This window comes from Lytechinus variegatus, chromosome 4, assembly GCF_018143015.1.
Source record: "Lytechinus variegatus isolate NC3 chromosome 4, Lvar_3.0, whole genome shotgun sequence".
NCBI lineage: Eukaryota > Metazoa > Echinodermata > Echinoidea > Temnopleuroida > Toxopneustidae > Lytechinus > Lytechinus variegatus.
Window position 1 is genome coordinate 61,865,741 of NC_054743.1, and position 18,933 is coordinate 61,884,673.

At 35.5% G+C, this 18,933-nt stretch overlaps 1 pseudogene; it reads left to right on the forward strand.

The window, feature by feature from the left end:
- The first annotated feature begins 6,866 nt into the window (after positions 1-6,866).
- LOC121412785 lies at positions 6,867-8,282 on the forward strand (annotated as a pseudogene).
- The last annotated feature ends 10,651 nt before the right edge of the window (positions 8,283-18,933 follow it).

Consider the following 18,933-nt stretch of genomic DNA (forward strand, 5'->3'; position numbering starts at 1 on the left):
AAATATTGTGCCATCTTAATTTCTCGATGTGTAATATTCTTTATTAAGGTGTACATATTTTCAATGTATTTTACTCTTTAAACACTGTATATAGGCTTGCGGCGTATATTCAGAGTATTTTATAAAAATAACGAAATTTAATAAAAGTGCTTGAAAAAATAAAATGCTTTATTGCTTATATTTATTCTTCTATATAGTCTGCTGTCACACTCATATTTTAATAACTTTTTAAAATATATACCACAAAAGTTTACTTCTTTTCAACAGGAAGTCACCTTTTTAATAAAGAAAGTTTGATAAAATGAATATTAGGAGTGATTTTACAGTCAACTGAAAATTTATATGTGAAAATCTGATCAATATGTTTATTCATGCATGAGAGCAAAAAAATATCACTTTTTAAGTAGAATGACGAATTGTTAAAGCAACACTGCAAAAACTCCGGTGTTGATTTAGCACCAGCCCGAATCTATATACATGTATATCCACACCAGAGAAGTGTATAAACAACAAGAGTTTTGTTTTGGTCTAACACCAGATTGGTGATTATACAACACCAATTAGTATTGAAACAGCATCGGTTTCATACCAAACTGGTGTTGTTTCAATACTTTTCTGATGTGGACAGAATATTTTATCATATATGCTCTTGTTCAGCTATTTTCCGTGTTTACATTGTTTTCATTTTGAGGTTTTGGGGGATTCGTTGAATGGATGCATGGGCGGAAATCTGTCCCTAAAGGTAGGGGGACCAGGGCCTGGAAAATTGGCAGCAAAAAAAAGAAGAAAAAAGGTTATCACCCAAAATGTAAGGTCATTTTTATCTTAACATTTTGACAAGGAAAATAAATTTTGAAAAAAGAAAGTTTATCCCCCAAAATGTACTGTATTTTCATCAAAATTTTACAAGCAAAAAAAAGGTTTTCACCAGAATTCGATGTTTATATGCCCCCTACCATTTTGGGTAGGGGGACGCGTCTCCCCTGTGCCCCCTGGGAGTTCCGCCCATGAATGGATGTGGAGCCAGCACGTACCATTTGTATGACATGAGATCTCTGCTCTCCCAGGTTAGACACTGACGTCATCCTCAAACCCTCGAGGTTGTACGGGCCTAATCACAAGTGGCAGGCCATAGATATTCATTCGAGCTAACCCATTGCTCGATTTTTTTAATTTGATATTGCTGTTTGACAAAAATGAATGAATATGACTGACAATCTAACACTGATCATAGGTAGGGTACCTACTGAACTTACTTTTTCCAAATCATGCAAATTGGAAAGATATATCACCACTATCGAACTATATTTTTACTGGCGGAAGAATTAGGGTAATTTTACTCTCAAGTGATGAACTTGGGGTCTCACGGGCCTAATCACTAGTGGCAGGCCCTAGATATTCATTCGAGCCAACCCATTGCTATTTTTTTTTATTTTGATATGGCTGATTGACAAAGTGTATGCATATGATTGTCCATCTAACACTGATTCTATTTTTGGTAATTACTGAACTTCCTTTTCCCAAATTGGGAAGAAATATCACCAATTTTGGACTATATTTTGACTGGTGGAAGGATTACGGCTATTTTGCTGTTTGAGTTGATGAATCTGCTCCCCCGACGGTGTCTTCAAACACGCCAAATTATTTTTAAAATGAGCCGGTCGAGGGACGCTTTTCTGGTCAGATATGGATTGCCAGGTATAGATCCTATCCACTGGTAGTAAACATTCGACCCCCGAATTTCATCCTTATTTTTTATGAATTTTTTAAAGTGCCAATTTAACACATGAGTCTATGGGGAATGAATTAGGCCTGTGAGACCTTGTTCCCGTCAGGTGTAGTCTTCATAAATGCTGATTTATATTTAAAATGAGCCGGGGGAGGTACCTTTTCTGGTCAGATATGGAATGTCAGATATTTATCCTATTAACTGGTAGTAAACATTCAACCCTCGAATTTTCTCCTCATTTTTTATGAATTCTTTTTAAGTGCCACTTTAACACATGAGTCTATGGGAAATGAATTAGGCCTGTGAGCCCTCGAAAACAACTAGCAGCTTCCTGCATGGTAGTAATTTGAGAGGCGTTTATAAAATCGATATTCTGAGTAACCTTTCTTCCCCTCTTCACTTCAACCTGCTACTACCCAAACCATTGCTACTCAAGCCATATTCAGCTCATCTCATCTGATTTGCAGTCTTTTTCAGAACTTCACTCACTTTCAAGAAAAGAATACTTCTAATTTTGTCTGTTCATTCTATCTCGTCTTTCCATTTCAATTTTTCTGCCTGTATATCCTTCCCTCCTTCATATTACACTGGTGAACCGTAAACCTTCTCTACGTTAAGCTTTGATAATCCGTCATATTTTGTGATTTGCAATCAATGTCAACTTTAATTCTCCTTGGTTCTAGTAGACGGAATCTTATTTAACAGACAGGAGAAATTTTATTTGTTACAGTTAATAATTGCTCTAGTGATTGTTTGAAGATAGAATCAGACATCAGTCATTACATGTACTAGATTTTAAACTGCCTCTTAGTATATACTGGTATATACTGATGATTACAGCAGTTCTCTTTTCTGGGCGGAGTTTTAAGGAAGAAGCCCTACAAAATAAACTTGCAAGATAAGTTTGTTGAAAAATCATTTAATATTATACTTTAATAGTTATTGTTCAGTACTGCCATGAAGACGAAGTGTATTTCATGCGGAAAAGTGTTTTTATGACAATGATATCCAGAAACAAGCCCTTTAACTATGGGAAGACGATCTAATACCTGTCCGTACCCCCCCCCCCCGAAAAAATAGATCGTGCCATTGAAATGAAGATTGAACAGTAGATGAAAACATATCTCCCATTGTTAGTTTACACGAAACACTCCACAAACTAAATAGGTAAAGGTATGCCATCCAGAGTTTTTTTTTCTTCCCTTTCTGGTTGACGACTGGAACATTGAAAAAAAAAAACGAAAATCATAAATTGATAGTCCCTTTCATGTCAAATACAATACCGTTTACTTGTTATTTTTTTGGAGACAGTACATGTCCCGTCTGATCGTATTCGGGATAACTACTATTCGTCATAAAAAAGGGGACCAATCAGCGAGCGTAATCATTGTAACTGACATGTGGAAAATGTGGGTTCTTGACGGTTCGCTGCACGATCTGCATAAAAATACATTGCATTCTCAATTCAACAATGCTTCCAATGTCAAACGACCTACCAATTAGTTCATACCCCTTTTAAAAGGATATGAATGCAATTTTTTATAAACATTCCGAGACTGCAGTTTGTTAGAATGCTATCATCAGTGATCAAGGAGCAGAGTTGTCTCATACAAATCTACATGTGTTATGCTTGTACAACCTAATAGTGATAATTTAACTCGATCTGGTATTCTTCACATAACCTGGAAATTATTTCATAAGGTAAGCACATTAATTATAAAGACGTATTTTTTTTATTTACACCACTGCTCCGCCAAAATATTGAAAAACTCTACAGAAGCGGCTCGCGCAAGAGTCTAACACGTTGCCACCGTATCGTCGTACACATCTCCTTGATTTCGTTTATAATAACTTAGTCATCATTCAAATCAGACCTTATGATTTCAATATAGATATATAGCTTTTTAAAAGTGTTTAGTTTGTTGGGAACTAATCCGCTTGCATTTCATATCAATTCTATATGTGTAGGAATCGTATGAGCATTTTGTTCGCGGTTATGGCACCTCCAAACAGTCAGATGCATGAAACAACTTGGGTTCTTAGCCGCAGCTAGACTAGATTTATTTTCTTCGTCTAAATTTTTCACCTTTCTGATCTTCAGCACTCACCCTCTCTCGTTCTCTCCAGGTGATTCTCCTTTTTGTATTTGGGCGAAAGTGGCATCTGCATAACTCAAAAGACCTTTATTTTGTTGTCATTTATTTAGGCACATTTTGTCGATGAATTTTGTCAGTATTTATTGATTTGCACACCTTAATAATTTTGTTTTTCTCTAGCTATTTACAAAGCACATAGGGACTGCTTCTGCAGTGATAGGCGCTCTAGAAATATGATTTTATATTATTATTATTATCATAAATATTATTATTGTTATTATCATTATTATTATTCATTATGCATGTATGGCTGAGTTGGAACAATTGGTGCTACCAAATTTTCATTTTCATGAGCAAATAACGATCTTGAGAGGGGCTTTCACTGCTATCTATTCTGAAAACAAATTTCATAACTTTGTTCGGTACAGGGACGTGTTCAGACTAGGATCACACGTCCGATCGAGGCTATTATTTCTGCTGGCGAATTCGCAATTGGTTCAAAGGGAATCTGGGCGGAATTTTATTTGAAAGGCAGGAGAAATTAGATTTGTTACAGTTACTTATTGCTCTAGTGATTGTTTGAAGATAAAATCAGACATTATTAATTACATGACTTGTACTTAATTTTAAACTGCCTCTTTATATATACTGATGATTACAGCAGTTTTCTTTTCTGGGCGAAGTGTTAAGGAAGAAGCCCTACAAAATAAACTTGCAAGATAAGTTTGTTGAAAACCTGACTGATATATTTCGTAAGAAAATACGTTTTTAGACAGTATCCCATTAATTTATCACATATTATATGCATTTTAGTGCACACTCTTGTGATATCTTTGCTCCTCTTTCTCATTGTGCATAATACTTTTAGGGACTTTGGCAGCCATTTGAATATCAAAATACAACATACATCACATACATGGCATATTAATAATATATTTCGTTAAGAATTAAGTTTTCAGTCAGTATTCCACTCGTTTAATCTTCATAATAAGCATTTTAGCGATCATTGTGAATTTTTTGGCTCCCATTGCCATTGTAAGCAATACTGTTTGGGCCAGTGGCGGTGATTTTAAATATCAAAATACAAGAATGTTCCCATAAATGACATGAAAAACAATCTCGTTAGTAATGATAAATAACTTATATTATTTCGTTCATACATCGCGATTTTTTGCAGTTTAGTGCTTATTTTTGTGAAAATTAGTTTTCCCTATTCATATTGTATATAATAGAGTATGCAAAGGCCTATGCGGCCATTTTGAATATCATGAAAATAAATATTTTGTCAAAAATTATTTTTTTCAGAGAGTATTTCACTTCTGCCACACAATTTCATGTATTTCATAGACAATGTGCGGACATTTTTATGATTTTCATGGGTAATTTGCATATTTTGGCAGCCATATTGGATTTTGCGAATTTTCGGAAAATGTTCAGGGTTTCACGAGTGGCATCATTCAGATTCGTAATTAGCACCTTCGAATTTACAAAAAACCATCAAAAATATTGCATATATAAAAAACAAGGTTATGCCTCTTCTGTCCTGGACTACACATACTTCGCAATTTTGCATGCGAATCGCTCAGAAACGCACTATATTGAACTGACCATTTGAAGACCCGTGTGTGCTTGAGCGCTATGGTGGGCATTGGAGGGTGTGTGTGGTGGGTGAGTGAAAGTATGACTGTGTGCTTGAATGTTTATATGCGTAGGGAAGGCGGGGTAAGTTGTGACACTTTTTGCATTTTGCATGTTAGAATTGATATGACTAATGATATTGTAGTAAATTTGATTCTTGGGAAATATTGTTCACCTATATATAACTTTCTCCCCCCACACTCATGACACTGAAAGTCATTGTGACCTTTGAAAAAAAACGATGTCAAATGGATCAACTTGCCCCATCTGTGGAGTAAGTTGTGCCATCTTCTGGTGTAAGTTGAGGCACAAAAACTATGTACAAAATGTATGCGGGAAGAACCGGCATGTCAATTTTTTATTTAAAGTCTTTTCACTTGCTAATTTTCTATAACTACTAACATCCTCTTAAAGTAAAAGAACTGTTATGTAAATTTGCTCCGTTCTGCCTGCATATCAATGGCTTTTTTAGGGTTTGTTGTCGTTTTTGTTATTATACATTACCATACGAGTTACCATGGCTCAACTTGCCCCATATTTGGCTGGTACATATTATCCCACTCCCAACTTAATGCGATATTTTCACATCCACACATTTATTATGCATCCATCATGTAAAAGGACTATGACAAGAATGAGAATCCATACCTGGAATGAAAATATTGTTCTTATATCTATATTATATTTAAAGACGTGTGTGAGTAAAAAAAAAAAAAACATTGATCTATTTCACACCCTTTTTTACTTTTTTGGCTGAAATTTGTATTTTTCCCTCTAAAAAAGTACTCTTTGTTCAAAACTTTAAAGCAGTATTGTGGGGTTCAGGGTTATGTAATTGGTGATCAATGCAAGACACCACCACAATGTCTGACTCATTCATTATTGGCCTGGGGATGGTGGCTCAACTTACCCCTATGCTCAATTTACCCCGCCTTCCCCTATTTACATTAAGGTAAATTGAGCATGAACTCTCCTTTCTTGTCTTCATCATGCAGAGAAAACCGGAATCTCAACTTCTCCAGAGACTGTTGGTGACTTGGTGTGGCCTTGGATCTTCCATCGCAGCACATTTTAAACTCAAATGGACAGTTGCAGTCTCCATGATTTTCAAACATATTCTATGAATCAGCAACCGCACCCGACATAGCAAGTTCTTGACAGGGGTTCTGGATCAGAGATCATCATCTACTGCAAGTCTTGTCAATTTGGACCAACGTCACGATTTCTACTAGTTGAATAACTCAAGAGTTACACGAACTCCGAACCCTTTGGGACATTTGAATTTAGGTTCAATCTCTGCAAGATTCATTCCTTTGTATACGGGTATGATGGAACCTGCTCATGTTTACCGGTGCATTAATACGATCATACTTTTTTATACTTGTACTAGAAAAATTGCTCCATGCCAGTACCATTCGATCTAGAAATTTTCAAAAAACTTTTTTGATTTTGATTGTTTTTTGTGAATCATCTGTAATTTTGTTATTCCTATTATTCTACATTGTTGTTAAAGAAATAACGTCGTCAAATTCAAAATGCCAAATGATTACAAAAATATGTTTACGGTTGGATTGTCTTGTTTCATAATTCTCATTGCATTAGGTTTATCTAGCTGTGAGTCTGTATCTAAAATACAGGGGCAAAACGTCACCTTACACTTCCCATACCCCTGTGACAACACAGTCGTCACATTACAGCAATCAAACAGACGTCCCTTTTACAGGTCTACGTCTGGGCCGGGCTTGTCTCTGCTGCAATTAGATCAAGTCGAAAGATTTACAGTTTATGATAGAAATAACTCTGATTCTTGTTTTGTGGATTTGATGATAAGTAATCTAATGAAATATGATCAAGGCACATACATTTTGTTTGTATACAAGGATGATGACATACAAGGGATGATACCCAGAGGATTTATTTGAAGGTTTATGGTGATTATCCCCCTGGTAAGGCCTCATGTGTCTTGGGTGATGAAATAGGTGGCGACTGGGTCTCACTAGACTGTCAAGCCAATGCAGGGAGTCTACCAGGGAAAATTCAGTGCTACCAAAACGGTGTGTGGATGCCTTCATTGACCGGCCCAAATGAAAACGGATATTTATTAAAACAGACCATTCTCATCAGACAATCTGCTCCAGTATTTTGCTGCTCATCCCTAGTTGATGAAATCAGAGAGAGGTGCGACTGCAAAGACACTAGCCACTTTCTGTCCGATGGCGACTACATTGACCCCTGTCCTACTCCCAGTCCTACACCTGAAACTAAAACTATGCTGATTCCCTCCACTTTCACTGAAAACAATCAAAGTGATCTATATTCCTCTTTGGCACCCAGTACTCCCATTCAGATGAAAGAATCGAAAGGCAACCGAAGCATTTCAGATTTGGCCATTGTTTTTCTTGTCCTCATGGTCATTTCATTGGTAGTAGTGATCGTACTGGTTGTCTACATACTGAAAACAAAGAACAAGTGTGATAAAAATACAAATCATACACCAAAATCTGATAATGCTAAGCCACTTCTTAATTTGCACGCAATGAAAAATCAAGCATTAAAAACGAAAAACACAGAAAACCACTGTGAAGTTCAATCCATTTCACAACCAATGAAGAATATAGATCTAGGTGGAAAAAGCCCATGGTTAGATTGACTTTACATAGCTTTCTCCCATCCCCGTGCCCTAATCGATAATCCCTCCTCGGCCTTAGTGAATATTAATGAGTGATTGATACCATTAAATAGATCATTTGATTCTCTTAAAATGATACCCTTTCATTTAAAAAAAAAAATTAAATGATATTTTGAATGATATCAACTATGCATTGTTTGAAGTTGGGAGAAATAAATGGCCAAACTCAGATTTCCAAACTTTTTTGAGGAGTTTTATATGACAACTTTATGCAAAAATGTGTTTTATCATACCTTTTTATCATAGTGAATTAAAACATGTTGTTTGGACGAAATTTTAGCTTGTATTAGGAGATTGTTCGAAAAGGGAATTATAATTATATTACATATTCCCATTTTAACATGTGCATAAATTCATCTAAATTTTTCTATCTCATTCATTTCCCCTCTGCAAGAATCAAGATAGTCATATAGTGTCCATGAAAAAAATGTGAAATTTGACTTGCCACCCCAAAATAAAATATAGTCAACATAGGGCGGTTCTCTGTAAATAGCCAAACTAGTAATTGCTCTTCAAGAACCAAAAAGCGAAAAGTAACTAATCTGAAATAATACCAGTTCTTCTTCTTTACACTGTCAATACAAAGAATAAAGTAGAAGAGATACAGCAATTACTTTGATACCTCTTTTCCTGAACTATATTTGGAAGTTTTAACGGGATTGCATATCGTGTACATGTCGTGCTTCAATGAACCACAAATCTACACTTTGCATGGGTTCTCCTCATTTTTCGGAGCTCTTTCCATGGCTCTCCCCCTCTCTCTCCTCCCTCTGACTTTATCACGTACTGTGTGGGTGTGTGTTATGGTTGATGAATTTTGACAATTAAACCTCACCATGTGCCTTTTCAACCTGAAAAATAATATAAAAGTTCATTTTTTTGGTGGCAGCTCAAATTACGTTTCAATTGTCCACAGATAATTTATTTTGTGTTGATAATAATTTGAAAGAATCAATTACCACACTGTAAGAACTGTGGTGTTAAAACTGCTACCAATTGGTGTTAATAGAGAAACACACCATGAGGTGTTGTTGAACATAACACCAAAGAGATTGAACATAACACCAAAGAGTGTAAATGTAACAACCATAGGTGTTGTAATAACACCTATAGGTGTAAAACTAACACCACCAATTTAAACACCGGTGTAAAATAACTGGCGTGGTCCTCTATGTACACCGGTTAACACCACAGTTTTTGCTGTGCATGATGATCTAACAACAACCCGTGACGGGATGCGTAAATAGAAGACCCTAGCAAGTTGGAGCTCAATTAATTGTGAGCTTGTACAAACATTTTTTTCCCAACACATCAATACCAGAGGCTACAATATCTTCCTCAAACCATGAATCCTACGATCCATGCTCAAACTATTGCACTAGTTTTGGTTTAAGCATGGATCCATGGTTTCAGTATTCGTTATTATTATTAATTGCTTTCAAGACTTTTTAAAATATTTCTATCTCCCTTCAGTTGAGCTTTCCCGTAATTGTGTGATACTGTTTTTACATTTATTTTGTTTATTTATGTATTCATAAAATATTGTGCCATCTTAATTTCTCGATGTGTAATATTCTTTATTCAGGTGTACATATTTTCAATGTATTTTACTGTTTAAACACTGTATATAGGCTTGCCGCGTATATTCAGAGTATTTTATAAATATAACGAAATTTAATAAAAGTGATTGAAAAAATAAAATGCTTTATTGCTTATATTTATTCTTCTATATAGTCTGCTGTCACACTCATATTTTAATAACTTTTTAAAATATATAACCACAAAAGTTTACTTCTTTTCAACAGGAAGTCACCTTTTTAATAAAGAAAGTTTGATAAAATGAATATATAGGAGTGATTTTACAGTCAACTGAAAATTTATATGTGAAAATCTGATCAATATGTTTATTCATGCATGAGAGCAAAAAAATATCACTTTTTAAGTAGAATGACGAATTGTTAAAGCAACACTGCAAAAACTCCGGTGTTGATTTAGCACCAGCCCGAATCTATATACATGTATATCCACACCAGAGAAGTGTATAAACAACAAGAGTTTTGTTTTGGTCTAACACCAGATTGGTGATTATACAACACCAATTAGTATTAAAACAGCATCGGTTTCATACCAAACTGGTGTTGTTTCAATACTTTTCTGATGTGGACAGAATATTTTATCATATATGCTCTTGTTCAGCTATTTTCCGTGTTTACATTGTTTTCATTTTGAGGTTTTGGGGGATTCGTTGAATGGATGCATGGGCGGAAATCTGTCCCTAAAGGTAGGGGGACCAGGGCCTGGAAAATTGGCAGCAAAAAAAGAAGAAAAAAGGTTATCACCCAAAATGTAAGGTCATTTTTATCTTAACATTTTGACAAGGAAAATAAATTTTGAAAAAAGAAAGTTTATCCCCCAAAATGTACTGTATTTTCATCAAAATTTTACAAGCAAAAAAAAGGTTTTCACCAGAATTCGATGTTTATATGCCCCCTACCATTTTGGGTAGGGGGACGCGTCTCCCCTGTGCCCCCTGGGAGTTCCGCCCATGAATGGATGTGGAGCCAGCACGTACCATTTGTATGACATGAGATCTCTGCTCTCCCAGGTTAGACACTGACGTCATCCTCAAACCCTCGAGGTTGTACGGGCCTAATCACAAGTGGCAGGCCATAGATATTCATTCGAGCTAACCCATTGCTCGATTTTTTTAATTTGATATTGCTGTTTGACAAAAATTAATGAATATGACTGACAATCTAACACTGATCATAGGTAGGGTACCTACTGAACTTACTTTTTCCAAATCATGCAAATTGGAAAGATATATCACCACTATCGAACTATATTTTTACTGGCGGAAGAATTAGGGTAATTTTACTCTCAAGTGATGAACTTGGGGTCTCACGGGCCTAATCACTAGTGGCAGGCCCTAGATATTCATTCGAGCCAACCCATTGCTATTTTTTTTATTTTGATATGGCTGATTGACAAAGTGTATGCATATGATTGTCCATCTAACACTGATTCTATTTTTGGTAATTACTGAACTTCCTTTTCCCTAATTGGGAAGAAATATCACCAATTTTGGACTATATTTTGACTGGCGGAAGGATTACGGCTATTTTGCTGTTTGAGTTGATGAATCTGCTCCCCCCCGACGGTGTCTTCAAACACGCCAATTTATTTTTAAAATGAGCTGGTCGAAGGACCCTTTTCTGGTCAGATATGGATTGCCAGATCCTATCCACTGGTAGTAAACATTCGACCCCCGAATTTCATCCTTATTTTTTATGAATCTTTTAAAGTGCCAATTTAACACATGAGTCTATGGGGAATGAATTAGGCCTGTGAGACCTTGGTCCCGTCAGGTGTAGTCTTCATAAATGCTGATTTATTTTTAAAATGAGCCGGGGAGGTACCTTTTCTGGTCAGATATGGAATGTCAGATATTTATCCTATTAACTGGTAGTAAACATTCAACCCTCGAATTTTCTCCTTATTTTTTATGAATTCTTTTTAAGTGCCACTTTAACACACGAGTCTATGGGAAATGAATTAGGCCTGTGAGCCCTCGAAAACGACCCGCAGCTTCGTACAGTGTATTAATTTGAGAGGCGTTTATAAAATCGATGGTTTGGGTAGTAGCAGGTTGAAGTGAAGAGAGGTTATTCAGTTACTGAGTAACCCCTCTTCACTTAAACCTGCTACTACCCAAACCATTGCTACTCAAGCCATATTCAGCTCATCTCATCTGGTTTGCAGTCTTTTTCAGAACTTCACTCACTTTCAAGAAAAGAATACATCTAATTTTCTCTGTTCATTCTATCTCGTCTTTCAATTTCAATCTTTCTGCCTGTATTTCCTTCCCTTCTTCATATTACACATAGCGAACCGTAAACCTTCTCCACGTTATGCTTTGATTTAATATATAATCCGTCATATTTTGTGATTTGCAATCAATGTCAACTTTAATTCTCCTTGGTTCTAGTGGACGGAATCTTATTTAACAGACAGGAGAAATTTGATTTGTTACAGTTAATAATTGTTCTAGTGATTGTTTGAAGATGAAATCAGACATCATCAATTACAAGTACGTAATTTCAAACTGCCTCTTTATATATATATACTGATGATTACAGCAGTTTTCTTTTCTGGGCTGAGTATTAAGGAAGAAGTCCTACAAAATAAACTTGCAAGATAAGTTTGTTGAAAAATTATTTAGTATTATACTTGAATAGTTTATATTATTGTTCAGTACTGCCATGAAGACGAAGTGTATTTCGTGCGGAAAAGTGTTTTTACGACAATGATATCCAGAAACATGCCCTTTAACTGTGGGAAGACGATCTAATACCCGTCCTTATCCCCCCCCCCCCCGAAAAAAAAGATCGTGCCATTGAAATTAAGATTGAACAGTAGATTAAAACATATTTGCCATTGTTAGTTTACACGAAACACTCCACAAACTAAAGAGGTAAAGGTGTGTTATCCAGAGTGTTTTTTCTTCCCTTTCTGGTAGACGACTTGAACATTGAAAAAAAAAACGAAAATCATAAATTGATAGTGCCTTTCATGTCGAATACAATACCCTTTACTTCCTTTTTTTCATTCTTCTTTTGGAGATAATACAGGGCCAACGTCTGGTGTATTGTCGTACTCGGTAAACATTGTTCATAAAAGAGGACCAATCAGCGAGCGTTATGGTAACTGTCATGACTATGTAAAATGTGGGTTCTTCGGGTTTTTTTTTTGTTCCGCTGCATAATCTGCACAAAATATATTGTACACAATGTATTTTCTATTGAACAATGCTTCCAAAATCGAACGACCTACCAATGAGTCCATACCATGAGTCCATATATGAATGCAATTCTCGATAAACATTCCGAGACTGATTTTGTTAGAATGCTATCATCAGTGATCAAGGAGCAGAGTTGTCTCATACAAATCTACATGTGTTATGCTTGTACGACCTAATGGTGATAATTTAACTCGGATCTGGTATTCTTAACACACCTGGAAATTATTTTATGAGGTAAGCACATAAATTATAAAGACACCCCGGGTGCGCCTGCTATCCAAGATATGTGGGAAAGTAACGCATTGATGCAGTGGTTCGAGCCCTGTCACGTTTGTTCGAATAGTGACGTTAAATATTCACATCTGACTGATACACCTCGAAAAATCCCAATTACATACATACATACATACATACATACACACACACACACACACAACATCCTCACAGACGCACACACCCTTACAACCCCCTACACACATACTTTGCAAATCCGTCAGAAATGTTGAACTGACCAAAGACCCGTGTGTGCTTGAGCGCTATGGTGGGCATTGTAGGGTGTGTGTGGTGGGTTGATGAAAGTGTGTGATGGAATGTTTATATGCGCATTTATTATCAAACATTAAGGTAAATCGAGCATAAACTCTTCCTACAAGACAAGCTATTCAAAATCAATATTACCCCTCTGACTAGAAACACACTTTAAAAAACCGAAATGTTAAATCAACATTTGAAAGGTTGGAGGAGTGACAACATTTTCTAAATGTTGCATTTACCACTTTAAATGGTTCTACCCAACACTTAAAATTTTGGATTCAGCATTATACAAGGTTGGATGTAACATTTGGAAAAGGTTGTCACTCCTCCAACCTTTCAAATGTTGATTTAACATTCGAATTTTTAGAGTGCACAATCGCACAAAAAACATCACTTATTACACAGGTCCCAAATACTGGAATGGTATTTACCAAAGCCTTAAACAAAATAGAAATATAAACACCTTAAAAAAAACACCTAAATATTTCATTCCTTAATGAGTACAACGTACAACACATATTAACTGCTTTATCTTTTCCACGATACTTGACTCTCGACCCTATTTCTCTTTCCCCTCCCCTTTCCCTTTTCTCTGCTGGACACATAACCGTTTTGTTTTTCTCCAGTTTTTAATATTCCCTTCTCCCCCTTAATTATGCATTTACTGCCCCCCCCCCGTTCCTTTTTAATTAAACCTTTTTAGCCGTTCTTCGCATATGCTCAAGATTGTCCTACATTATACTTTTAATTACATACGATTAAGATTACTATAAATTTATCCCAAGGGACAATTCCATTACAAGCTTGGCTTTTTAATAAGTCCCTCATTTTCATTTTCACATGCTAACTGTAATCTATAATTTGTCTAATTATCAAAATGTGTTTGGAACATAAAGAATTATATATACTCCGACTTTATTCTATTATGAACATTCATACATATGTATATGTTTGTTATGTTTATTATCAGAAAATGGAAGTGAAATAAACTAAACTGAAACTGAAATTTCCCATTGTTATATAATATACTCCACAAACTAAAGAGGTAAAGGTGTGTTATCCAGTGATTTTTTTTTTTTGGGGGGGGAAGTAGACGACTGGAACATTGAAAAAAAAAACCGAAAATCATAAATTGATAGTACCATTTATATCGATACAATACCCTTTACTTAAAAATCCAAATGACACACACACCCACAGACGCACACATCCTTACAACCCCAAATACACGTACTTTAATTTGCATGCTTATCCCTCAGAAATGCACAACATTGAACTGACCATTTTGAAGACCCGTGTGTGCTTGAGCGCTATTATGCCGGTGCGCTATGGTAGGCATTGGAAGGTGTGTGTGTTGGGTGGATGAATGTGTGACTGTGTGCTGGAAAGTTTACATGGTTTATATGCGTATTTATTATCAAACATTTAGGTAAATCGAGCATAAACTCTTCCTACAAGACAAGCAATTCAAAATCAATATCACCCCCTCTGCTAGGACCACATTCGCACAAAAAACATCACTTTTTACACAGGTCCCAAATAATGGAATGGTATTCACCAAAGCCTTAAACAAAATAGAAGTATAAACACCTTAAAAAAACATCTAAAACTTTCATTCCTTCATGAGTACAACGTATGACACATATGAACTACTTTATCTTTTCCACGATACTTGACTCTCGACCATATCTGTCTTTCCCCTCCCCTTTCCCTTTTCTCTGCTGGACACATAACCGTTTTGTTTTTCTCCAGTTTTTAATATTCCCTTCTCCCCCTTAATTTATGCATTTACTGCCCCCCCCCCTTCCTTTTTAATTAAACCTTTTTAGCCGTTCTTCGTATATGCTCAAGATTGTCCTACATTATACTTTTAATTACATACGATTAAGATTACTATAAATTTATCCCAAGGGACAATTCCATTAAAAGCTTGGCTTTTAATAAGTCCCTCATTTTCATTTTCACATGCTAACTGTAATCTATAATTTGTCTAATTATCAAAATGTGTTTGGAACATAAAGAATTATATATACTCCGACTTTATTCTATTATGAACATTCATACATATGTATATGTTTGTTATGTTTATTATCAGAAAATGGAAGTGAAATAAACTAAACTGAAACTGAAACTTATATTTCCCATTGTTAGTTTACATAATATACTCCACAAACTAAAAAGGTGAAGGTGTGTTATCCAGTGTTTTTTGGGGAAGTAGACGACTGGAACATTAAAAAAAAAACGAAAATTTATATCGATACAATACCCTTTACTTCTTTTTTTCTTCTTTTGGAAACAGTACAGGCCACCGTCTGGTGTATTGTCGTACTCGGTAAACATTGTTCAGAACAGGGGACCAATCAGAAAGCGAAATCATTGTAACTGCCATGTGGAAAATGCCGCGAAAATGTGGGTTCTTCGGGGAGTTTTTTTTTATTTCCGCTGCATGGTCTGCAAAAAATACATTGTATTCTCTATTGAACAATAACATCGAACACCCTAATATTGAGTCCATACCCTATAAAAAAAATATGAATGCAATTCTCGATAAACATCTGCTATCATCAGTGATCATCTACACCTTGCATGGGTTCTCCTCATTTTTCGAAGCTCTTTCCATGGCTCTCCCCTCTCTCTCCTCCCTCTGACTTTATCACGTAGGGGAAGGCGGGGTAAGTTGTGACAGTTTTTGCTTTTTGCATGTTAGAATTGATATGATTAATAATCTTGTCGAAATAAGTACCTTGCCTTGAAATTCAATTCTTCTGAAATATTTTCCACCTATATATAACTTTCTATCCCCACATTGAAAGTCATCGTGACCTTTGAAAAAAACGATGTCAAATGGCTCAACTTGCCCCATATATGGGGTAAGTTTGAGCCACCTTCTGGGGTAAGTTGAGCCACAAAAACTATGTACAAAATGTATGGGGGAGAACCAGCATGTCAATTTTTTGTTTAAAGTCTTTTCACTTGCTAATTCTCTATAAATACTAACATCCTGTAAAAGGAAAAGAGTAGTCATGTAAATTTGCTCCTTTCAGCCTGCATTTCAATCAATTTTTATGGTTTGTTTGTTTTTTAAGATACATTACCATAGGAATTACCATGGCTCAACTTGCCCCATGCTGTTTGGCTCAACTTACCCCAGTCCGAACTTAGTGCGATAATTTTATATCCACACATTTATTATGCATCCATCATATAAAAGACTATGACAAGAATGAAGATCCATACCTGGACTAATAATGTTATTATTATATCTTGATTATATTTAAAGACATGTGTGTTTATAAAGCACTTATCTATTTCACACTCTTTTTTACTTTTTTGGCTGAAATTCATATTTTTCCCTCTACAAATCTACTTTTTGTTTCAAAGTTGTAAACATTATGGTGGGGTTAGGGGTTATGCTATGGGTCATCAATACATGACACCACCACAATGTCTGACTCATTCATTATTGGCCTGGGGCTGGTGGCTCAACTTGCCCCTATGCTCAACTTACCCCGCCTTCCCCTACTCGTCTGGGTGTGTGTTATGGTTGATGAATTTTGACAATTAAGCCTCACCATGAGCCTTTTCAAGCTGAAAAATAATATAAAAGTTCATTTTTGGTGGCAGCCCACAGTACGTTTGAATTGTCCACAAATAATTTTATTGTGTTGATAATAATTTGAAGGAATCAATTTTCATGACGATCTAACAACAACCCATGACGGGATGCATAAGTAGAAGACCCTAGCAAGTTGGAGCTCAATTAATTGTGAGCTTGTACATACATTTTTCCCCCAACACATCAATACCAGAGGCTATAATATCTTCCTGAAACCATGAATCCTACCATCCATGCTCAAACTATTGCACTAGTTTTGGTTTAAGCATGGATCCATGGTTTAAGTATACGTTATTATTATCAATTGCCTTCAAGACTTTTTAAAATATTTCTATCTCCCTTAAGTTGAGCTTTCCCGTAATTGTGTGATACTTGCTGTTTATTTTTAATTTTATTTTTTTAATTTATGTATTCATAAAATATTGTGCCATCTTAATTTCTCGATGTGTAATATTCTTTATTCAGGTGTACATATTTTCAATGTATTTTACTCTTTAAACACTGTAGGCTATAGGCCCAAAACCACTATTTCGGCACAATTGGTCAAAAATCATGTCTCCAGCGTTCTTGCTCATCTTTCGGAGACACAAAGATTTTTCTGAATGCTTTTGTGTTTTAATGTGATGCCAAGGGACATGTAAACAAAAGATAATTTAATTTCAAAGGCAAAATTTAAGCAATAAAGCGTTGGGGGAGGGTTGAATTTGGGCTACAGGCTAAAAAGTGCATGTCGCCAGTAATAATTTTTCATGTTTTTTCAACTTTATTTGAATATATAAGCACAGAGGAGAAACTTAATCATAGCTTTATAAAGGCAGCTAAATGTCCCATGAAATATACCAAAATCTTTTGAACTAACCGTAGTTTAAAAAAAATACACCAATTGAAAATGTGTCTCCGGATCTAGTGAAACCTACGTTACCATTTTTATACTCCATATTCGGCTATGATATTACAGTGAGAACTACACCACTACATTGTTTTTCTAACCACAAGGGGTATATATATATGTTTAGCAATGCTTTATCATTCCGATTCAAACGTAGTGCGACTTGTAACATGAAGAAGAGAGATTAGAAAAAAGTAGTTTTAAGAGGTGTAACATACGTTACCATTTTTATAAAATGTATGAAGGTACAGAGCTCTGAATCATTGCTCATGAGTTGAGACTAAATGAGTAGAATCTCCCTTCCCATATGGGGGTCTTAGGATTCATTGTCATGTTGGCAACTTAACCAATTTAATCCACAGATGTAACATACGTGATGTAACATACGTTACCACACAATCGGAAATATCTGTATTAATCATTAATTCAATAAAAATAAACATAGTTGAGGTATGCACTGTCTGCGAGTGGTCATTAGAAAGCTTAGCAACAGCTTCCCAGGAGTATCGACTGTACAAAATACAATTATACCTGCAAACAAGACGGGTTGAAAATTTAGGGTGAGTATTTCAAGTTGAAAATATACATTGTTTTTGTTATATAATCATGTTTTGTATGTAACTGTTGTGGATTTATTTGGTATATAGCTCCCAATGTAAAACATAATCATTACGTTGATCTGCAGGTATATTATTTCCAAATAAATCACTCAATTATCAGGTAACGTAAGTTTCAAATTTTGGTAACGTAAGTTTCAAAATATAGCCACATTAAAAATAGATAATTCACAGAAAAGTATGTCACTTTGAACCAATTTTATTGTTGCAGCTAAGATGTAGAAGAGTTTCTGTGTCAAACCATGTTAAATTGTGTTTTTATTCATTAATTGTTAGGGGTTCAGTGGAACGTAAATAAACATAACTGTCTGTTCAATAATTTGA